Source organism: Lactuca virosa, chromosome 9 (assembly GCF_052849685.1).
Source record: "Lactuca virosa cultivar CGN04683 chromosome 9, Lactuca_virosa_CGN04683_v6, whole genome shotgun sequence".
Classification (NCBI taxonomy): domain Eukaryota; kingdom Viridiplantae; phylum Streptophyta; class Magnoliopsida; order Asterales; family Asteraceae; genus Lactuca; species Lactuca virosa.
The window spans coordinates 230,736,154-230,762,023 of NC_136434.1; positions in this window are offsets into that span (position 1 = coordinate 230,736,154).

Consider the following 25,870-nt stretch of genomic DNA (forward strand, 5'->3'; position numbering starts at 1 on the left):
ATGGATGCGAGAAAATATCAATAAAATCATAAATAAAAACTGACAGATAGGCAAAAGTTTCGCACCTGCAACATCGGAAGCTGCTCGTGCCTCCTCTGTAGTCATTTGGAAAGCGCTACTCCTCGCACTTGAAGCAACCAGAATCACCACCACTACCACTCCTACACGCACCCTCGTGTGTCCTGCCGCACTTGCCACAACGACTACGGTCCTGATGACCTCTCGATCTAGAATCGGGTACCTTGGGCCTCTTGTCCGACCCTGCAGATGTATGCACCTCATATGGTTTCCTCTTCCTATCTGCCTCCAAGTCAATCTCTCTCTCTCTGGCTCGAGCGATCATATCCTCCAGCGTCTTGCAGCTGGACTGGCTCACAAACTGTCTGATGTCTCTCCTCAGCATCTCGTGGTACCGAGCCTTATTCATCTCCTCGCACGCCACATACTGCGGAACAAGAAGGGCTCTCTCTCTGAACTTGGCGGTGATCTCCGCCACAGTCTCTATAGTCTGCTGGAGGTCCTGAAACTCCCGTTCTAACTGCTGCACCTCAATAACTGGTCCAAACTCGGCCCTGAACCTGGCCTAGAAGTCACTCCATGTCATCGCATCCAACGTGACGTCATCCCCAATAGCATGTCCAACCTCCTCCCACCAATAACGTGCGCTATCCTTTAGAAGACAGGAGGCGATTCGGACCTTATCCCCCTCGGGACACCGGCTAAAACGAAAGGCGTTGGCGACATCTGCCAACCACCGGCTGCTAGCAATGGGGTCCTTAGCCCCATGATAGTCTGGAGCTCCACAGGCTCTGAACTCCCTAAATGTCAACGTGTGCGGCCCCATCATGGCAGCCACCTCGGTGCGGAAAGCACTCAATCTCTTATCGATAAGCTCTAAAATACCCTCCTTGACTGAACCAAAGATTACAAGAGTCTGATCTAAAATACTGCGCGTAATCTCAGCTGAAATAAACTCTCTCATCTGGTCATCGAGCTGCCCGGCTCCAAAGCCCAAGCCTAATCCCTCACCGGCACATGAACTGTCCACTGGTCTACCACGTAGCGTCACCATGTTGCAACGTATCATAAGAATCATCAGAATACTCATCACTATCGAGGGATCACACACACACTACAAGTTTCCCGGTTTCATCCCAGCCTTCCTTGACTCGAGTACGGATCCTCTGCTTTCAGTAGTACGGGCCCATACTACCTTCCACATCTATCCGTACTTTCCTCAAGAATTTCCTCAACTCCACCAAGTCCCTTTCACTACAACTATTGCTCCCAGCGCTACTCTCATGCTAATCTCATCCTAGACTTGCCCTAGGGTAATCACCAACCCACTCTCCGCCATTAGCTGCATAAGAAGTCCCTGTTATCTCCCCCTAACTAGCTCGCAAACACCATTACATATCACTAAGACTTGATAATTCTTCGAATGAGAGGTCCTACCCTACAACGGTTGGACTCAAACAAGAGCTGCAAAGTAGAGCTAGACCTAACCTTCTGAAATTATTTAGTCCTTGTAATATGTAACTTAACATATTCGTTTACTAGTTAGTAAAAGATAACTAAGACTCCTAAAAGCACAAAGAAAGCATCATTCGAGCATCGAGTAAACATAATCAAGCATATCCTAATCAGGCCATCATATCACTAACTAATCTGTACTAGCATGCAGTTCATAAAGCTGATAAACATATATCAGGCACATAAGGCATCCTTCCTAGATCCTTAGCCCTAATCTAGCATGTAGTTCTCATAAGCATATCATAACTACACAAACATGTATGGGTAATTTGGGAGAACTTACTTGAGCTCGGCTGATTGCATGCATCACACCCCTTTTCTCTTTTAAAAATTCTTTTCTTTTTTCAAAATTCTTTTCTCTTTTCAAATTTCTTTTATAAAATGATTTTCTTTTGAAAATTTTCATACCAAGTCCTCAGTTTGAGTTCAGACACACCCGGTAGCATGTCCGAATCCCTCAAACCAAGGCTCTGATACCAACTTGTAACATCCCAAAAATACGGTCCAAAATTTTTGTTTAAATCAATTAGTAAAAACCATAAATACCACCCATCATATAAAAGTCATAAACCATGTTTCTCAAAAATAACATAATATATGTCAATGTATCAAAACCATGTGTTAAACATCAGAGTAAATCCTCCCAGGCTGAAAACTGTGGTGTGTGCCATGCAGTCATCCCTAGCTCTTCCCCTTACTAGCGGAAGTACCTGAAACCAAAACTGTAAATTGTAAGCACGAAGCTTAGTGAGTCTCCTCAACTACCGCATACTATACACATAACACATAAACATATCCTGGGTCCCGCCCCTGCTACATCGAGTCAGGCTTGGCATAGACTTTCCCGACATCGGTCCCCGTCCGGCATCGAGCACATCTCAGAATACATATGAACATAATCAATAATAAACCTAAATCATATAACATTAACATGTAAACATTCCTCGGGCCCCTTAATCCGGAAGCGTAATAACATTCCTCGGGAACCGGCCCGACATCAGATTGTTATCCAGAAAACATACAAGTACAAGCACATGCAAGAATCACAAAGACATCAAGCATACAATCATTCCTCGGGACCGCCCCGACATCGGATCGAAATCCGGAAGAAAACATATAAACTTACATCGGGCCCCGCCCGACATCGGACCGTAGTCCGGAACTACTGCTAAATAAACGGGCCAGCCTTGGTACCTTATACCCGTTCCTATTGGAGGAAAATTCCTCTTATGCTAAGTGTGAAATCTCATGTGAGGAATCTCTGACGGCTGCTCCAACGACTCCCCGACTATTAATTTCACAATAACACTTAGTAAAAAACAGATAACCCTTCTAAGGGTAAAATGACCATTTCTTATGTCAATACCCCTTCACCAGTCAGCCTCGGTGAAGTCAAAGTCCCAATCAAAGTTAACGCTTAGTCCAAGTCAAAGTCAACATTTGAGTTGACTCAACTCGTCGAGTCAATCCTTTGACTCGCCGAGTTCCATTGCCACTCTTAGTCGTGAAAACACAAACTAACTCGTCGAGTCCCTTCACAGACTCGTCGAGTTCCACCTTGTACAGAATCGGGACAAACCAAATCAACTCGTCGAGTCCCTCTATGGACTCGCCGAGTTCCTCTGTCTGATTGAGCCATCTCAATGGATTAAGCTCCTATCCTTCAGATCCAAACTCCATACTTCATCTACAAACTGGGAATACACTTTTAAGGGTAAAGTTTACAACTTTACCCGCTATTAGGCCTTCTTAATCGGTTTAGCTCAAACCTTAGCTCTTCAGAACATAGATCTTGGTCCAAAAGCCATCATACTCTAAACCAAAGCATACTATAATAGATCTAGGCCTTGGACATCAGTTGGACACGTAAAGTTCCTAGCTTTCCTTCCATGCATGGCCTTTTAGGGCTAAAAAGGCCATAATAACGTTTTTAAGATTGCATGGGGCTTCCGTGGTCATAAAGTTTGCACCTTTATGCCATGGAACCCCTTCTAGATCCCAGATCTGAAATGTAAGTTACTTGGGACGTCAAAATCCCAAAGATCAAGATTCTTGAGCCAAAACCCTCATAAAAATGGAAGTAAGTAGATCTAATGAATGAATGATCAAGTTAGAGACTTGATTACCAGAAAGTGTAGCAAATGGTGTGTAGTTTCTAGATCTACTCTTTCCCTCTTGATCCCTCTATCTTCTTCTTCTTCCATACGCTTCAAAAGTACACAAGGATCACTCCAAATGGCTCACACTCTCAAATAAAGCTCTAGGGTTTTGTGAATTAGGGTTTGGGACAATGGAGGCTGAAAGGTGGAGAATTGGATGCTTAAATAGGGTACAAAAACTCGGATTTAGGGTTTCCCAAACCCATACCAACTCGTCGAGTTGGTCCCTCCAACTCGTCGAGTAGGTTTCCCAACCCGCGTCCCAAATATGTTCCTACTCGTCGAGTTCTCCTTCTTGGACTCGACGAGTTGCCTTTTGATTTGGGGTTTTTCTTTCCTTAATTGGCCTTCTGGATTCTGGGTGTTACAAAAACATCAATCATTATCTTTAAATACGTTGAAAACCCTAAAAACCATGGGCTTGGGCTGCACAACGCTCACCTTGTGACAACCTGTTTGTCACCTCGTGACAGCTCTCATGTCGTGACAACATGCTTGTCACCTCGTGGCAACATGCATGTCACCTCATGACAATGTGTTTTCACCCAATTCCACTCCAACTTCAAAAAATCATAACTTCTTTCTTTCAACTCCGTTTTCGGCGATCTTTATATGCACGGAAAGGTATTGTCGAGCCCTAAAACTCTATATAATTAATTTTGACTTAATACATGTCGAGCTAAAACCATAATGCGTGCAAGAAACCCAAATATTCCTTTTCCCATTTTACCCTTCTGCTTCAAAGCACAAATCGAGGGCTTAAATCACTCAATCCAACATTATTAACATCCGAAAGGGTCTAACTCTATTTCCTTGAAGCCCAAGACCTTTACTCGATCCATTTACAACACACTATCCTGATATTAGAAACATCCTAAAACTAGGTGTTACACCACGCCCCCTACTTCTTGAAGCGCGCGCCGCGCCTACCTGCGCGAGGATCTTTTCGAAAAAAATTTAGAAAAATCATATCTTTCTCATACGAGGTATGTTTTCCACATTATTTATATCCACGTGTAGCTATCGAAGAGTACTATAACTTTCATTTAGACTTTGTCGGCGAATTATCATTTTATTTTTAAAGTTATATTTTTAACAGGCTTACACTATTAAAGTCCGTATAAAAATCATAACTCGTCCATACGAATTCTGTTCTCGACAATCTTTATATTGACGAAGTTGTATCTATGAGATCTTCAAATCTCGTTTAGATTGTTTCGGCTAAAAATCCACTGATTTCCATTTTGATTTCAGTGTCGCACATTGATGTTCTGAAACTTCAAAAAATCGTAACTTCCTCATACGAAGTCAGATTTGGACGTTCTCTATATGCACGCTCTCGCTTTTACGATTACTACCACTTTCATTTAGATCACTAAGGCTAATAATCACCCTATCCCTGATTCATATTTTACGATGCATTTTTCCGTATAGGGTTCAACGCAAAACTTTGAACAATCATAACTTCTCCATACGAAGTCAGTTTCGAGCTTTCTATAGATCTACAGAAATTGTATTGACATTTCCTATAGGTTTATGATGATTAATTTGGCTAAAAAATAATATATTTCTACTTCGAATTATATAAACAAATGTTTATATTAAATCCTACTGAATGGTGAAAATGGGTTGTTACAAATGTGCTATGTACGAACCAAATATGGTTTTATGTGTGCTAAGATGCATATTTGATATTATTACATGATAATAATAATAATAATAATAATAATAATAATAATAATAATAATAAGTATTATTTATGAGAAAGATAAAAGTATATTAATACCTAAATGCTCCGTGTTAAATATATACACTAAATTAGGATATTGTTACCTAAATAGAGTTGGTGTTTGAAGTTAAAATATAAGCCTTGTAGTCTTGCCTATTAATGAGATAATAATTACACATGATGTGTAGTTCGAGTTATACCATTTATTGTAAAAGTATTACATAGGTAGGAAAATTTGTGATAACCACAATAATTGTAATATAGTCTAGTGTCTAAACTTAGACTTATAAAGGAGGCTTATTCCAATTAAATTTGATATTGGGTAGTCTCATTTCAAGGATATGTGTGATAGGAACAGAGAGTATAGTTCTATTCCGTGACACTTTCAGGTGTCGATGAACGAATTACGTACTTAAGTACATTATAGTATTCCTTTTGGATGACCAGAAATTATGGGTCCATATCAGGCAACTGTAACGGTATGTCTGGTCATCTCCCAAAATAAGATGACAACACTTGATCATTCTAGACGGTCTTGTGATTTAGGTTGCTAGGGTGGGCTCATAACCCAAAAATGTAGATGAAATGGGATACCATATTCATCAAATACTCTGATGGCTCGAGCGCCTCTATGGTTTACATCGGCCAAGGAATCCCCTAGTTGTGTAGTCAAACCCTTGCTATAAACGATTCAATAGGTGAGATAATTCTCCTTGATAATCATGGAATAGGATCTATAAGGATCGATCGGGATGGGTATGTATGGGTGTAAGGTTTTATAGATATATAAGTTAGAGATATATCTATATATAGTTTGGTAAGAGTTGGTTTTGACGGTTTGATATATATATATATATATATATATATATATATATATATATATATATATATATATATATATATATATATATATATATATATATATATATATATAGAGAGAGAGAGAGAGAGAGAAATCTCCAATAAAGTCCTAATATTTTAGGCCAGTTTACGGTTTAATCACAAATTAAATTTTGTTTACAAAAAAGGACAAAATACTGGCTAAAACTTCAGAATAACCCTCCGTGGCCGGTTTCACAGATTTAGCCAGTATTCTGGCTTTTTTCGTTAATTCCTCAAAATATTGGGACTTTTTCGTTAATCCAGATAAAAGTTCGGAATAACCCTTTTATCAATATATTAAAAATGGTTTGTTTTTTCAATGAGTCTATTTTTTTATTTCTTTGCATACAACGTTATATATTCAGTTTTAAAGTCAGGAAATTTAGAAAAAAAATATCTATACAATCCAAAAAACTAACAAACTTCATAAATTTGTCTGAAAGCTTTACCGAAGATAGAGTGCTCCATGATTGCAAGATGCAATTCATACAAAATTATTGTGTATTTTCTTTTTTGTAAACAAAATTTAATTTGGGATTAAACCGTAAACTGACTTAAAATATTGGGACTTTATTCGAGATTTCCATATATATATATATATATATATATATATATATATATATATATATATATATATATATATATATATATATATGGTTGTCATGTATGTAATATTAGGTATAGAACACTACTAGAATTTATGCCTTTAATGACACGCAAACCACGACACGTACTGATTTATGTTACACAAAAGAGAGTGACCTTAAAATAGTGTCATCTCTCCAAAAATTTCAAGGATTTAGGTCACGCATTATTGCGTGCCCTTAAATTGGTGTCTCAAGAAAAAAAAATTAAAAACACGAAGTGCGCTTTATCTTAAACACTCGTCCTCTATAACTGTTGCTTTATAATTTTAATGAAAGGCGCATTTAGTAGATAACGGGGGAAACGAAATCCCCAAAATTTTGAAAACCCGCCTTGTTCTTTTCTACCTTCTTTCTATCTTTCATCTTCGCAATCGACTCTCCCCTCCCCCTCTTTCGCTCTCCTCTCTGATTCTATTCTTCGCTACTTGTTAATCTTCTCATCGGATCTCTTCACGATCTCCTTCTTATCGGTGTCATCAAACATCTCGTTCATCGGCGCCCCCGCCCTGTCTATAACAAACATTTCTCTCTTCCATCACCCACCACAAATGGCTTTTCGAACACAAGTCAGTATTGGGAAAACCTAGGTCGATTCTCCAGGTTTTAGCAACAAATTTGTGGACATCAGACGTTTACAGTTCTGGATCTCGCCTACGATTGAGTGTTCCCAGTCCCGCTCCACCTATGGTCTACCCTAACTCCATCGATCTATTTCTGGTTCCCACTTTTTTAAACCTAGAAGGTGATATAGGGTTCTATATACCATTTCAAACTCATCTTATGAAATCAACATTCCCTCAATTTTGATTTGATGTAGGTAATACGTGACTAACTACAAGTCTTTCTTTCTCTCTCTCTCTCTCTCTCTCTCTCTCCCCCCCCCTCTCTCCTATATATACATATACACACTGTGTACTTTTTTGATTTCTGATAACATCGATATAATACATAGACTAAACACTGGTAACGGAGGTGAAATATATTCTAGTTATGGAGCTTCAGATCTTAGAAGGTTTATGGTGGAAGGTACGACCAGTGACATCCATAAGGTTCACATTCCTTTACTTAAAGTTGAAGATTCGAAGCAACTTCTACCAATAACCCCTGTTTCTCATTGATAGGCAACCACCCTTAAAACTCATTTTCTTGATTTTTTTTTACTTAGCGACCAACTACAACATGCTTATTTTTTTTTTACTTAATGACCAACTGGGTGTGGAAATCGACATCTATTAGTTTTTTAAAGGTGTGGATAAGGTTATAACCGTAATTGTTTTCTTGATTTAGGGGCTTGAGGACCCAAACAGGAGTAGATACAAGCTTCATCTAAATTGATTTATCTTGTTCAGAGGTAGCATTGATCTGTTGACATTTTGCATATAGATTTTGGGGCCTGAATTGGAGCAGATCTAGCAAAAGATGCAAGATAAGGTATTTTCATCATCAAACTTATTCTGTCATCTTTCATGTTACATGTTACATAGATGAAAAGTTCATGTTTATACTGGTGCACTACGTATAAAGAGCCACCTTTGTCTAAGTTGTAATATTTTGTTTCAAAATAGAAGTTAAAGCTATTGAATAACATGCTTGTGAATCAATATCCTTTGATGCTACCACATAACTTTTGGTCACGAATAATTAATTGTTGATACAAATAGAAGGCTGGGGGACTTCCTGCATGTGCAGTGCTCTTAATGTTTTTTTATTGAATTAGACATGCTTATCCTTTTAAGAAGGTGAAACTCATATGCCCTGCTTAATTTTATTATTAAAAATTATTAATAACCTTTTCAGAGCATGAGTCCAACGGCTGTAGCTGAAGTTGAGGCACAAAAGAAGAGAGTATATATGGAGTAAGCACTTTCCCTTGTTCCTTAGTGTGAGTTTTTGTTTGACATGATGTTAAGCCTTTGTTTTTGCATGATAATAATGTTATAATTGGAACTGAATATTTGTGCAAGTATTCTGCTGCTATGTATACTCAATTGACTAGGCTTTTCATCCAATCCCCTGTCTTTGTCAGCTTTTTCCTTGTTGTAAGTCAAATATATTATATCCCAAATGGCAGCTTCAATCTTTCAATAATAATGCTACATTTTTGGAATGTGTTGTAAGTTTGAGTAATTAGTAATGTGCAGATTGAGAACATGGTGGAAAAGGTTACATCTTTTCAAACCGGTGGGGCATCTTGGTTCATCGACCTTACCACTGCTGATGCTTTCTATATTCTTCCTTTATTGGCTGCCATTTCATGTTGGATAACTGTCGAGGTAAAGACATTGCTGTTGATTGTTTCAGTTGCCATGTCACCTTTTGGATTCCTTTGTCCTTATTGTATATTGTGTTCCTCAGTTTACCATGCAATATTTACTCTTTTTCCATCTGGTTTCCATTTTCCTTCTGACTTTGACACCGTTAATTGATGGATGTTAATTGACCAATTTTCCCTCCATTCAATAGGTGACACTTTTGGATTCCTTTCTGAAACACCCCAGGATGTACCCATCTATTTTTATTTTTATTTACGGTTCATGTGTGTTTTAAGGGTATATATACATATATATATATATATATATATATATATATATATATATATATATATATATATATATATATATATATATATATATATGTCATCTTGGTTTTGCTAATTTTGTTCCAGTTACAAGTCATTGTCATTCTTTATACTAGAGCAGGTGGATGCATGTAACATTACGTTTCATGTGTGCTTAAGCGTTTTAACATCAATACACAAGACAACACTTTGTAAGTATAAGTTTTGTTTGTCATTTTTTCTCATAATGTGTTTTTTTATGATGGTTGACAATTCTGGTCATGTTTTCACACAAATCATGTTTGAGGATGATGATATGGTGTTTCTTGATTTGGTAAAAGTTGATTCATGTATCTTAATCCATTCTATTGTTCCATTAGTTATTGATTATACTTTTTGAGGTCAAATTTAGAGAGATTATTTGTATACATTACATTTATGTATAATGATATTATTGAATGTGATTCGGTTTAAATGTTTATACATTTATCGTATGAAATGAATTGTTTAAATGTGATTATTGTTTTCTTATTATTCGTAAAGGTGTGTCGTAAATGCGTATTGTAAATGTGTATTGTGAATGGTTGTTGAAGTTTATGACACACAAGATGTTGGATTAGGTGTCTAAGCCCATATTTATAATTGGTATGTACTTGACCCGATAGTAGCATGGTCCATTTAGGTTGCCTTCACCGGAGCAATTTGATAGGATGGATATTTGAGAAAGAGGTTATTTGTGATTTATTAATATATTATAAGTATAATATATTAATTGAGAAATCATATTATTTAATTGGTATTGATCAATAATTAATTTGGAATTAATTTAGTGATCAAAAGAGAGTAATTAAATTAACGGGGACTGGTTATGTAAATCAGTGACACTTATAGTTTGGGCTAATGATCCATGATTCATTAGTAATGGACTAAGCTTATGTGAGAGTTCATGAAGTGTTAGTCCAAATGAGTTATTGGATTAAAAGCCTAAGTGAATGAATTAGGGTTTACAAGTGACCCTTGGAATTCTACACTATAAATGTAACCCCTAAGCCCTAAAATCGGTACACAAGAGTATTCTAAGAAGAAGCTGTCGATTTTGGTGCCTCCAAGCTCTCTCTCATTGTCCTCCATTGTTCTTGGTGTTTGTGACTTATTTGAGGCATCACATTTGAGGTGCCAAGCTCTTGTAAGGCCAAGTTCTACAAGCTACAACAAATAGGTAATCATTTTACTTGTTTTTATGTTTCAATTATCAAAGTTGTATGCTAGTTAGGCTTCATGCTTTGGAAAAATGAAATTGCATGTATAACTTGAGAAAACTTAGCTCCAAAGCATCTAGGGTTGTATGTGCACCATAGGAATGTTATAGTGCTCAAAACCCATCGGTGGTATCAGAGCCAGGTTGTTTTCTGTTATATTGATGCATTAGTAATTGTTCAAAGCAAGAAAATCGTTTTTTTGGAATCTGCGTGATGACCACGATGTGGTCAAAGTTACCACGACGTGGTGACTGTTCAGTGGGCAAATTTTTCAGTTTTTTGGCCAAGTTTTGGATTAGAATCATTACCTCAAACTGTTTTGACTAATAAAAAATCGTTTTTTATGATAAGGTAATGATTATCTTCATCTAAATTAAAATATAATTGTCAAAATTTTAAGATAATTGCTAGTTGATATGATAAGCTAATTATTTGTATTATTTGATTTGAATTATCTTGCTATATGAGTTGAATTAGATCAAATTGGTAATTGATAAAAATATGTGAGTCTTTTACTTGTTTAAAATTTGATCCAAATGGCGTTGAAGAGTTACAAAACTTGTCATCAAGTTTTGGAATTCAAAAGGTCTTGAAGAGTTACAAAACTTGTCATCAAGTTTTGGAATCCAAGAGGTTTTGAAGAGTTTCAAAACTTTCCCTCAAGTTTTGGAATTTAAAAAGTCTCATTTATGAAACATTAAATTCTAAAATTCAAGAGTTTTGAAGAGTTTCAAAACTTTCCCTCAAGTTTTGGAATTTGAAAAGTCTCATTTATGAAACATTAAATTCTAAACCCTAGAATTTTAAAAGGTTTAAATTCAACCCTTATACTATTATAATATTAAAGGATTAATACTTATATATATATGTATAAGACAAGTCAGTCTTACCGTTAGTAGGCCTCATTCACGAAGCTGATCTATAAGGGGGTATAAGGAAATTGCCTATAAAATGGCGATTGAATGGGTGTCCACTCTCACCCACCGCTTCCTTGACTGGTGGAGGGTCGTTATCCGAACGGGTAGGATAGGATATTAATACTCGTTAAAAAGTATAATGATAATTATAAAAGTAACTAAATGTTTTTATAAATTCTCAATCTTAGTTACTTTAGGAAAATGTGAAAATGATGCTATTCCATGAAATTGCACTTTGCACCTTGCCAAGTCGTTAGTGGAGCGTGTGTGGTTAACCGACATACTAACTTGGACTAACAAGGGTGGCAAAGGGTAGCTCGATGTTTGTAATATATCAATAGAGCGTGTGTGGTTTACCGACACCTTGATTAGATGATAAATGACATCAAGAGTACCAAGCACATTTTCATGGTTATTCACACCTTGTTTGTGATCCTCGATATCCCAGTTACAAACTTGAAGGGCATAATCGAGATTTAAACATGCCATTGAAAAGTTCAATGAATCTCAAAGATCTAGGAATTTCAATTCATTTAAAACTTAATCCTAAATTTCGTTTTTCATGGTGGAAATTGGTAAATCGTCATTTACCTACCTTCAAATATTTTGCAATTGGATTACGACATCCCTCTTCCGAATTGTGAAATATTGTGTTGGGTCCTAGCCTTAATATTTCATATGGGTGTTATATTAAGGATTCTTATCTAATCTAAACTTTGTCTTTCTTTTCAGATGTCTACCCCAAACGCTGTTGGCTCCAACCCTTTCGACTCTTTCTCCCTCATGAACTTATGTGGGAGGGCGATTTTCGATGGGTCGAATTTCAATGAATGGATTCGAAACATGCGGATGGTCATTGGTTACGAGGATAAGGAATATATCCTCGATAAATAGCTAAAGGAGGTTGATGAAGCGACTACTACTCCTGAAGAAATTGTTGAATATAGGGCTCATGAGAAGGACGCGACAAAGGTGCCGTGTCATGCTTGCCACTATGACAGTTGAACTCCAAAAGTCCTATGAGGACTACTATCCTTTCGAGATGCACCAAGACTTGATGGAAAGGTACCATCAAAGTGCTCGACAGGAATGGTATGGAATCATTTCCTCCATGATAACAACAAAAATGAAGGATGGAGAGTCCATCACGGCCCACTTGCAGAAGATGCAAAGATATGTGGACCGCTTGCTGAAGTTGAATGTCAATTTTGATGAAGAGTTGGATATCGACATTATCCTACACTCTTTACCTTCTTGTTATGATCAGTTCTGTATGAATCATCATATGAACAAGGAGGAAGTCAATCTAAGCAAGCTTCAATGCCTTCTCAGAACTGCTGAAAGTAGTTTGAAAGGAAAGTCTGTTGTACCTACTCCTACTACTGCTGCCTCTGTTCTGGCAATTGGACATGGGAAAGGGAAGAAGAGGAAGGATCATTCTAAGAGCCATAAGGGAAAGTCCCGTAATGGATCATCTTCTAGTGGGGACCAAAGGTGGTTCTGCTGCTCCCTCTTCCAATCCGAAAGAAGCAGAGTGCTTCTATTGTCATGATAAAGGGCACTAGAAATGAAGCTGCCCCAAATACTTGCAGGACATCAAGGATGGGAAGGTAAAGCTCACCTTTGCAGGTATTTACATTATTCATTCTAATAACTCATCACATGCTAATTCTTGGGTCCTTGATACATGATGTGGTTTTCACATTTGTTCTGATTTGCAGGGTCTAAAAAGAAATAGGGATGTGGAGCACGGGAAGATGAACCTGATCATGGGGAATAGGAAAGTGTCGCCTGTCACCAAGATTGGAGTTTATTCTTTATTGCTTAGTAGTGGGTTAGAATTATATTTGAATAATTGTTGCTACTCGTCAGATATGGCGAGAAACATTATTTCTTTTCATGGTTTGTATAAACAAGGTTTTAGATTTTCATTTAATAATGAAATTGGTTCTATTAATGCTTTTTATAATGGTAAATTTTATTTTGAAGCATTGCCTTGTAATGGTATATATGAAACTGTGATGGTTGTAGAAAACTTAGGAAATAATGTATTGCATATTGATTCATCTAATGGTTTGGACAAGGCATGTTTGTGGCATTGTTGTCTTGGACATGTTAACAAGAAGCAAATAGCCCAACTCCAAAAGGATGGAGTGTTGGAGTCATTTGACTTAATGTCGGATGACACATGCGAATCTTCATTACTTGGAAATATGACCAAGTCACCTTTCACTGGTTCTTGTGAAAGAGGTGAGGGTTTGTTGGATCTCATACACACCGATGTGTGTGGACCCTTCAAATCCGCCACAAGGGATGCTAACCGCTTTTATGTGACTTTTACCGATGATTATAACAGATATGGGTATATCTACTTAATCAAGCATAAGTCAGAAACCTTTGAAAAGTTCAAGGAGTTTACACAAGAAGTGGAGAATCAGCTGGGCAGGAAGATAAAGATGCTCTGATCCGATCGAGGTGGTGAGTATCTTAGTATCGAGTTCCACGACTATCTTAAGGAGTGTGGAATTGTTTCACAATTGACGCCACCTAGGACGCCGAAGCTTAATGGTGTGGCTGAGAGGCGCAATCGAACCTTGTTAGATATGGTTTGTTCCATGATGAGTCGAGCTTCGTTGCCTATCTCATTCGGGGAGTATGCCTTAGAGTTTGCCGCCCATATCCTTAATCTAGTCCCAACTAAGAAGGTTGCCAAAACACCTCACAAAATGTGGACATGGAAGGTTCCCTCGTTGGCACATATCAAGGTTTGGGGTTGCGAGGCTTTCGTAAGACGAGAGACTCACGACAAGCTCGAACCTCGTAGTGAGCGTTGTATTTTCATCGGCTACCCACAAAAATCCTTTGGATATCTCTTCTATAGACCGAGTGACAATGTTGTCTTCGTTGCGAGGAGAGGGGTTTTCCGCGAAAGAGAACTCATATGCCAAGAGGACAGTGGGAGGCAAATTGACCTTGAAGAGATACAAGAGTTAAGTGATGAAGGAACCTCAAACACTAGCACTCAACCCGAGGAGGAAACTCTTGCTGAACCAGTTGACGAGTCCGTACCTTTGAGACGTTCCACTTGAGTTAGTGTTCCACCTGTGTTATATGGTTTTCATATAACAATTTGAAGGTGATACGTTTATCAGTGATAGTGCATTGATAAATTTGGATGAACCTAATAACTACAAGGAAGCCATGGCAGGTCCCGAGTCCGCAAAATGGAAGGAGGCTATGGACAGAGAGATTCAGTCCATGTATGACAATCAAGTTTGGAACTTGGTTGACAATATACCTGGTCGTAAGACGTCGGGTGCAAATGGATCTTCAAGAAGAAGACCGACATGGATGAGAAATTACACACATATAAGGCGCGATTGGTTGCGAAGGGCTTTACTCAAACTCCTGGAGTTGACTATGACGAGACCTTCTCACTAGTGGCCAAAATCAAGTCTATAAGGGTTATGCTGGCCATAGCTGCATTTCATGATTATGAAATATGGCAAATGGATGTCAAAACCGCTTTCCTAAATGGGAAGTTGGCTGAAGATGTTTACATGAGTCAGCCAGAGGGTTTTGTCGAAGCGAAGTATCCTAATAGAGTGTGTAAGCTTGAGAAATCCATTTATGGATTGAAACAAGCATCTCGCAGATGGAATCTTTGTTTCGATGAGAAAGTCAAAGAATTTGGCTTTTCGAGAAGCGAGGATGAGTCCTGCGTATATGTCAAAGCTAGTGGGAGTATAGTTAGCTTTCTGGCTTGGAAACAACATTTTTCTATGAAGGGCGCTCTAACCCTGCAGGAGGTTAAGTCCTGGCTTGGAAAGTGTTTTTCTATGAAGGGCCTTAGAGAAGCTGCTTACATTCTAGGGATAAGGATATTGAGAAATAGGAGTAAAAGACTAATAGGACTTAGTCAAAGTACCTACTTGGACAAGGTGTTGAAACGTTGCAGCATGGAGAATTCCAAGAAAGGAGAACTGCCCATCCAGAACAATATCAGACTGAGTAAGACTCAAAGTCCGAGTACCGATACGAAGGGACTGAGTAGGGTTAAGCACTTGCTGCATGCTAGGAGTATTGGGCTGAACGACAATATTAGTTTTAGTGATTAGATATCTATTTAGAAAAATTGTAATAGATAAAATGTAATTGACATTTGATGATTAAATAAAAAGAGTTTTATTTATGAGTAAAGTTACTATCTTGTGTCAATCGTTTACTATTGCTTTATTTTGCATGTTTTGACTTCCAGAATAATAAGATTATTCAAATTTTCCACAGTCGATCATACTTTGGAAGTAGGTTATAAAGTTAGACTGTCATGAATTGGCTTGTAGATTGTCTAAGGTGCTTAGACATAGCAAAAGTTTGCTACAACATTCATGCGTGCTCCTGAAATAAGATTTGAGTATTGGATTAAACTCACACTCACATGAATCACTTCATGGAATTTATCACGAGTGATTGTGAGACGAAAATATCATATGATCTTCAAACCAATATATATTAGTTGTTGATTACGAGTTGGTTGTGCACTGACAATACGAAAACGCATCAGTAACTTGATGTTATAAAACATGTTGTGTATAATTTAACAAGTAATTAGTACAAGCATATAAGTCGAAGTTTATCTGTTCCTTTTATCCTAGGAGGATTAAAAGTGATATCTTGGGCCCCTCGATGATTTTGTTTTGACTTATGTGTCGGGCCCGGTCAAGACTCAATTGATGTGTTCAATTAAGTTCTATGTCAAACAAATCAAAAATCGGGAAACAAACTGCTGGACAATAAGTATGACTATGTTCCATGTCTTTGTGCACACGATATCTTGAAGAACAGAGGATTATATGATCCCTTATCTAAAGGACGCGTCATTGACTAGGTCAAAGTTCGACAGCGGCTTTTGAGAGCTACGATTGCTAATAGGATTTTGAAGTTACATTGGTAGTTATAGTTATTAGACTTATCCAAGTAGGAGACTGTTGGATTAGGTGTCTAAACCCATAACTATAATTGGTATGTACTTGACCCGATAGTAGCATGGTCCATTTGGATTGCTTTCACCGGAGCAATTTGATAGGATGGATATTTGAGAAAGAGGTTATTTGTGATTTATTAATATATTATAAGTATAATATATTAATTGAGAAATAATATTATTTAATTGGTATTGATCAAGAATTAATTTGGAATTAATTTAGTGATCAAAAGAGACTAATTAAATTAACGGGGACTGATTATGTAAATCAGTGACACATATAGTTTGGGTTATTGATCCATGATTGATTAGTAATGGACTAAGCTTATGTGAGAGTTCATGAAGTGTTAGTCCAAATGAGTTATTGGATTAAAAGTCTAAGTGAATGAATTAGGGTTTACAAGTGACCCTTGGAATGCTACACTATAAATGTAACCCCTAAGCCCTAAAATCGGTACACAAGAGTATTCTAAGAAGAAGCTAGCCGATTTTGGTGCCTCCAAGCTCTCTCTCATTGTCCTCCGTTGTTCTTGGTGTTTGTGACTAATTTGAGGCATCACATTTGTGGTGCTAAGCTCTTGTAAGGCCAAGTTCTACAAGCTACAACAAAGAGGTAATCATCTTACTTGTTTTTATGTTTCAATTATTAAAGTTGTATGCTAGTTAGGCTTCATGCTTTGGAAAAATGAAATTGCATGTATAACTTGAGAAAACTTAGATCCAAAGCATCTAGGGTTGTATGTGCACCATAGGAATGTTATAGTGCTCAAAACCCATCACAAATGTATGTCATCTTCATTTATGATAGGGGCTTTAATGATACGCAATGCGAGTCATAAATACGCATCGTAAAGTTACGACACAAAAATGCGTGTCGTCTTTCTTTATGACAGAGCCTTCCTTGACACGAATTACGTGTCATAAATGTGCGTCGTAAATGCGCGTCGTAAATTTACGACGCACAAAAGCGTGTCGTCTTCCTTTATGACAAGGCCTTCCTTGACACACATTTGCGTGTCATCTGTGGCTTTTACGACATGCAATGCGTGTCATTAAATGATATTTTTGTAGTAGTGGAACCATCAAAATTGACTTCATTTTGATTAAAAAACACATTTTTCTTTCATTGTTAGATTATTTCTATTGTTTTTGAACTCATATTATTTTTTGATTTCGTGATTCATCTCCAATATCTATGTATTTCGAATGTGTTTTTTTATTAGACCTCTAGTAGGCTTTATAACTTCCTCTGACATCTACCTTATGTATATATGCATGGTTTTTTTTATGTGTCATGGAAAGAGGTTTATTTGGTTTTTTAATTAAACATTTTTAATATTTCACTATAGTTTTTGTATTAAATTTTAATATGGAGACCTACAGGTAGTTGGTAAAATATTATTATACATGATTTTTGGTGCAAAATTAAACTTATTAATCTCCATAAAAATATATACAAAACGTCGGATAAACTCTAATAGAGGATGCAAGAAAGATGGTAGAGAGATTTGATTGTATTTTGTTAAAACTATGTAGTTTTTGAAGGATGTATACCTAATATTAGGTAAATTATATATATATATATATATATATATATATATATATATATATATATATATATATATATATATATGTCGTGGGATTGAAATTCCTTATATATCTTTACCAGGATTCACAACCTGACCCACTCAGCTTATATGCATAATATGTATCAAGACTTATGGTGCTGTAACTGATTAAGATGTTGAGTGATTAAGAGACAATCTGAAATAATGTTCAGGACCATTAGGTTTCTATGTTGTAACTTATATATCTATATTGATTATGACATCGTTAGGGTTTTTATTAATTTGAGACAATCAATTGTACTTAAAATGTTTAAGTATTAGTAGGATTTTCCACAAATAAAGTTGTAACGACCCGAAAATCCTTCCGTAAACGACGTTAACCTTCCGTTACGCGAATAATTATTTTTGTAAACGGTTTTGGTTTTATGATTATAAATTAAAATAAATTAAATAAAAATGGTTTTAAGTAATATTTTAAATAATTAATCAATATTTATAAAGTATATAATTAAATTAAATTACATAAACCAAATGTTTAATATAAGTGAGGGTTAGAATTAACTCAAACAAAAGTGAAAGGTAGAATATGAACAATGGAGCAAGGATAAAGGGCTAATGTTGTAATTTGGAATTTAAAACCCTTCAAGCTACGTAAATACCACAAATACCAAATTCGTTTCGTTTCTTGGGTTCGGCATACGAAGATTAATGCATTGGTCCGTTATTTTCTGTTCGGCTTAAATCGTACAATCAAGAAGTCGATTCAATTGGTTCGTTGGGATTTTGTTCTTTTCTGTGTTGTGCATCAATCGCCACGAGAGGAAAAAGAAAACGAACGTCAAGGGCTGTAGAGCAAGGCAACGTCGATCTTGAGGAAAAGGAGAGTGAGGGTCGACGGGTTTGTGTTGGAGAGTTCAATTGAGGTTGAAATTTTATCAACAATCTTAGTAACTTCTTGATTCTTCATTCCTCGTGTAATTCTACTTCAATTTCTAATGTGTTGGTTGAAATCTTGAGTCAATTGTCTTCTCTTTGGTGTTATTGATCACACCTTCTTTCTCCTTACAATCATCATTGAATGTTCATATGTTTAATTCTAGTTGTATTGGTATATTTTGATGGTTTATTGTTGTCAAAACTTGGTTATGAACACCCTCAAGAATTCTTAGTACATGTTTACGTATTACTTCATGTTTTGGAGACCTTGTTTTCTTTGTTGATTACTAATTTGAATCGTGTTGTGAGGATGAAATTGCTATTAATGTTTTTGACAAGTTGCTACTGTTAAGAACTCAATTTTTATCTTTATGGGTGCTTTTGGTTATGACTTAACGGGTTAAGTGGCCAAAAAGTCCTTGAAATTCAAAGCTGGAAAATTCAGCAAAATTATCAATCTGTCACTGTTTTGAAAAAAATCTAGAAAAATCTTCAGAAATCGTATCAGTGATCCGTAAACTCTCAAAGTTTTAATTTTGAGTCTAGTTTGTCCATGAATTTTTCAAGGACCTGTTGTTGCCTCCAACTTAGGTGAAAATCGCATTTTTCATTGACTGGTCGGAAATTAGCTGCACGGATAGACTGTTTTGAAAAAAATCATATAAAATTGTAGAAAAATCGTTTGGACTTTTAAAAGTACTTTCTGAAAAGCTAAAAGTATAAACTACTGGAATATACAAAAATATTGTATAATTTGCAGACCTTGGTGGTGTTAAAACGGCTTTGAACAGGTGTCTGTTACGGGTCAAAATCTGGAACTTTGTTCTAAACGTTCATCTAGGCATTCTACTCTCAACATTTTGTGTCAGCTCTTTGGTATTCTCATAAAGTATACAATCGATGTCTTAATACTATCCTTCAATCATCTTGTGTGTAAAATTGAGCAACTATAATCATTTACCAAAAGTCTTGAATCATATAGTGATTTTTGGTGAATGTTGGAATTCTGCACAACAACTTTTCCCCATTTTACAAGAGCTATAGATGCTAATCTAGGTAGAATTTGAAGATGCTCGTCTCTCATGAGGTTCTAGGAAATCGAGTCTAGTTTCCAGAATGTCCGATGTCATCCCAAATGGAGCTGTAGATTAGGTTTTATGCTTAAAACACTGAACGGGGGTCGGACAGGGAAAATATAAAAATTAATATAAAAGTTAGAATAAAGTTGTATTTTTGAAATATATACTTTATTTGTTAATTGAATGTTATGTGTGGTGTTTAGGTGGAGCCTTGAGAACTTCAAGTAAGTTCAAGACTTGGAATAGAAGGAAGATTTCATCAAGGCTAAATGTGAGTTCATAGTTTTAACTCACTAAAGTTGCATTATTGAAACGTGCAATCCGTAGATGGTGACTTGATTCACTTTAGGATGACCATGACATTACTTGTGCTTGATGATGATATGATATTTGTGATGCTAATATATGCTTTGTGCTAATGCCATGTTATGACCTAATTGCTATTTTGCTTACACTTTGATGAACTTGATGTATATAGCATGCTACCTTAAGTTGCTTGAAATATGATGTATGGTTGTGTCTTGATGTGTTGGTTATGAATACATTGCATGTTTAATACACATTTATATGGTATGAATTACATGCTTTACTTAATGTATAAATGACATTGCGGGGTTATGCGTAGAGGGTTTGGGTAGTTTGATGACCTTTGCCTAAAACTTTATCCGGATCATTGAGGGTGACTACTAGGTTGAAAGAGTACCTATAGGAAGAGCTATAGCCACAACGGTTGTTAGTTGCCGGTCTTTCTAGATGACCGTGTGACACATGGTTTGCGGGAACTTCGGTATTCGTGGGCTGGAGTGATGTTGGTCCCTCGTTCGCGGCCAGCGCAAACATCACGTGGGAATCGAGAGGTGTATCGGTAGAATTGACACCGTTTGTACCGATCCTGAACGACACCGCGGGGTACTTGTACTTTGCAAAGTCGGAGTAGCGAAGGTGGAGTCACGGGGTTGGTGTTTCGGGTGGAAGTCATGAGCCACCTAGAGCATTCGACTGGTCGTGCACACAAGTAGTGAACGAGGTGTTTCTCTTGAGTTAGGTAGCACTAAGGGACACTTTTCTATCAATCGGTTGGATAGTTATAATAAAAGGTTGAACATGTAACAAAAGGTTGGTTGCATATTAAAAGATTGAACATGTAACAAAAGGTTGGTTGCATATTAAAAGATTGAATATATAACAAAGGTTGGTTGTATATAAAAAGGTTGAATACGTAATAAAAAGTTGGTTATTAAAAAAGGCTGAACAAGTAAAGGTTATCTATATATGAAATGTGATTGTTTACATGCTATTCAGTTGTTTATATGGTATTTGGTCGATCATATATGTTATGTGGTAGAATTGCGGTTGAACATTTATGCATGTATGAGGTGGAATATATGACTGGTTAACTATATTATGTGCAGTCATATATTCCACTGCATACATGCATAAATGTTCAACCGCAATTCTACCACATAACATATATGATCGACCAAATACCATATAAACAACTGAATAGCATGTAAACAATCACATTTCATATATAGATAACCTTTACTTGTTCAGCCTTTTATTAATAACCAACCTTTTGTTATGTATTCAACCTTTTAATATACAACCAACCTTTGTTATATATTCAATCTTTTAATATGCAACCAACCTTTTGTTACATGTTCAATCTTTTAATATGCAACCAACCTTTTGTTACATGTTCAACCTTTTAATATGCAACCAACCTTTTGTTACATGTTCAACCTTTTATTATATCTATCCAACCGATTGATAGAAAAGTGTCCCTTAGTGCTACCTAACCCAAGAGAAACACCCCGTTCACTACTTGTGTGCACGGCCAGCAAAATGCTCTAAGTGGCTCATGACTTCCACCCGAAACACCAACCCCGTGACTCCACCTTCGCTACTCCAACTTTGCAAAGTACAAGTACCCCGCGGTGTCGTTCAGGATCGGTACAAACGATGTCAATTCTACCGATACACCTCCCGATTCCCACGTGATGTTTGCGCTGGCCGCGAACGAGGGACCAACATCACTCCAGCCCACGAACACCAAAGTGCCCGCAAACCATGTGTCACACGGTCATCTAGAAAGACCGGCAACTAACAACCGTTGTGGCTATAGCTCTTCCTATAGGTACTCTTTCAACCTAGTAGGCACCCTCAATGATCCAGTTAAGGTTTTAGGCAAAGGTCATCAAACGACCCAAACCCTCTACGCATAACCCCGCAATGTCATTTATACATTAAGTAAAGCATGTAATTCATACCATATAAATGTGTATTAAACATGCAATGTATTCATAACCAACACATCAAGATAACCATACATCATATTTCAAGCAACTTAAGGTAGCATGCTATATACATCAAGTTCTTTAAAGTGTAAGCAACATAGCAATTAGGTCATAACATGGCATTAGCACAAAGCATATATTAGCATCACAAATATCATATCATCATCAAGCACAAGTAATGTCATGGTCATCCTAAAGTGAATCAAGTCACCATCTACGGATTACACGTTTCAATAATGCAACCTTAGTGAGTTAAAACTATGAACTCACCTTTAGCCTTGATGAAATCTTCCTTCTATTCCAAGTCTTGAACTTACTTGAAGTTCTCAAGGCTCGACCTAAACACCACACATAACATTCAATTAACAAATAAAGTATATGTTTCAAAAATACAACTTTATTCTAACTTTTATATTAATTTTTTTATTTTCCCTGCCCGACCCCTGTTTAGTGTTTTAAGCATAAAACCTAATCTACAGTGACTCCAGGGTATGAGGCAAAGCTTCATGTTTGCAGTGGGGGATTAGTCAGTGCGCGAAAGCTGGCCCGGAAACCCTCGTTAGGGAAGTTCCCTTTCCAAAAAAAAAAAAACCTAATCTACAGCTCCATTTGGGTTGACATTGGACATTCTGGAAACTAGACTCGATTTCCTAGAACTTCATGAGAGACGAGCATCTTCCAATTCTGCCCAGATTAGGAGCTATAGCTCTTGTAAGATGGGGAAAAGTTGATGTGCAGAATTCCAACATTCACCAAAAATCACTGTATGATTCAAGACTTTAGGTAAATGATTATAGTTGCTCAATTTTACACACAAGATGATTGAAGGATAGTATTAAGACATCGATTGTGTACTTTATGAGAATACCAAACAGCTGACACAAAATGTTGAGAGTAGAATGCCTAGACGAACGTTTAGAACAAAGTTCTAGATTTTGACCCGTAACAACCACCTGTTCAAAGCCATTTTAACACCACCAAGGTACAAACTGCACTCCCGGGACACTGCCGTTCATGTTTCAGACCTTTCCCATTAACCGCCAGCCACGAGCCCAACCGTCGCAGAGCGCACGCAGCACTGCGAGTGCCGCCATCATTCCCGACCTTCAGGAGCAACTCTAGGAGCGGGATAGGACGTTGGAGCAGATGCGGCAGGTGATGCATGCCGTCGGACTATTGCCAACTGAGGGTGAGAACGAGGGTGGAGATCAATCGTTTGATGATGAGGCAGATAGTCGTTCCGTGCCAAGGCAGGAGGTCGTTGGAGCTGTCAGACGCCGAGGGAGTTCATTCAAAACCTTCATGGACTGTAAGCCGCCTACCTTTGAGGAAGGCGAGAGTGCCGTGGCGTGCCTTCGTTGGATTAAGAAGATGGACCAAACCTTCCGATCTGCTGAATTTACTGAGGACCAGAAGGTGAATTATGCGGTGCGAACGTTCGACAAGGAAGCACTCGAGTGGTGGGACACTATTGACGCACGACTCACTGAGGTCACTAGAGGGCTATGACTTGGGAAATTCTTAGTAAGAAGGTGAAAGATCGTTTCTGTAGTGAAGGTAGCATACAACAGGCCCAACGGGAGTTTTTGAATCTTCAGAAAGGTAGCATGACGATTGCTAAGTATAACACCACCTTTACTGAGAAGTCACAGTTCGCTACTGATTACTGCCCGACCTAGGAGAAGTTGATTCGTCACTATGTGGAGGGGTTACCATTTGAGTACCATGCAGTTGTGAGATTGAAGACCACTTTAGTCGAGGCCATGGATGAGGCCCGCAAGATAGAGAATGATATAGCTATTCGGGATCGTACCACAACGAGGTCCGAGGAAAAACGCAGGTGGGAGGGTCAATCGGGGTCCTCTGAGAAGCAGAAATTTCAGAAGAAGGGTGAAAAATCAACATTTTGTAAGAAGTGTCACTCTTCTCATGGAGGTCCATGTAGTAGCAGTACCAAGAGTTGCAAGCGATGTGGTAAGGTGGGGCATCGTTATGAAGATTGTAAGAGTGCTGAACCTATGTGCTACAACTGTCGTCAAATGGGACATATCAGTAGGCAATGTCCCAACCCTAAGGTCCATATGGGAGCTAATGAGAAGAAAGATGAAGCGCCAAAGGTGAAAGCTCGTGTTTTCAATATGACAACTGATGAGGTAAATCATAAATAAAGTTTTGTTTTTGTTCCGAAAATTATAGGATGTCACACCAAGCTAAAGAATGAGAGGAATGACCGGGGAAGACGGAGATGAAGATGACGGTGAATAATGTTTTTTGTTTTATATTATCGGTGATATTACGTGACAACTTAAAATGTTAAAACGGCAGAATTATGGATTTTCTAGTTTTTTGATTATAGTATTTTTGCATTAATATTATTTATGTATTTACATATAATATAAATTATATAAAATATATTATTTAAATAAAAATAGCACCAGTGGCAACGTCATTTGCTACGAACAATCCTTTTAGCGACGACAATGAACCCCAACATGGAGAACTCCGGCCAGTGTACCGGAATAATCAATAGTGGCATTGCGACGTTGAGGTCTTTTAGCGACGACATCAATAGCGATGTCATTTTAGCATTAGCCAGAAAACAATAGTGACGACCCATTAGTGATCGCTTGCCGTCGCTATGATAGCAGCGGTGATTTTTCCTTCCTTTTGCTACGCCTTTTGTCGCCGATTTTTGTTGTGTCCTTAAACTTTCATTTTACATGTTAAAAAAAACACCCCGGTTTCACTGATTAACCAAATCCACGTGGATTGCTTTTTGAAAAAAAATATATTCATATATCTAGTTTTATGTTGTTATTTTTTTGAAACATTTTGTACTTTCATCAGTTTCTCACTGGTTTTTGTTGGTTATAAATTTTCTGCCGTTAAAAAAAACCTAAGAATTGGGCAAAAACAAATAAGAATACTTTTAGATTACGAAAGCATATATAGATTTCATGAAAATTCATTGCTAATTTGGTGAAAGAAAAAAGTAATTATCTCGTTAGGAATATATTATATTCAGAGTATTCCGTGTCTCCACTGAACAATTAATATAATGAAAGATCTGAAATGTTTCTAGACACCAGACGTGTTTTATTTGTGGAATAAGCCTAATGTTCATTTGTATGTAATTCAATGTACCTTTCTATTCTTGTATCTAATTAAGTAACATTTGATTTGTTGAATAAACCTATTAATATATATCTGATAACGGAATCATATTATTCTAGTTAGAAAAATCAAATATCCTCCTAGCTATTTTTTTTCCTATCCATATCCTATCATTTTTAGATGATAGACAAGTATAATAAAAATATCCT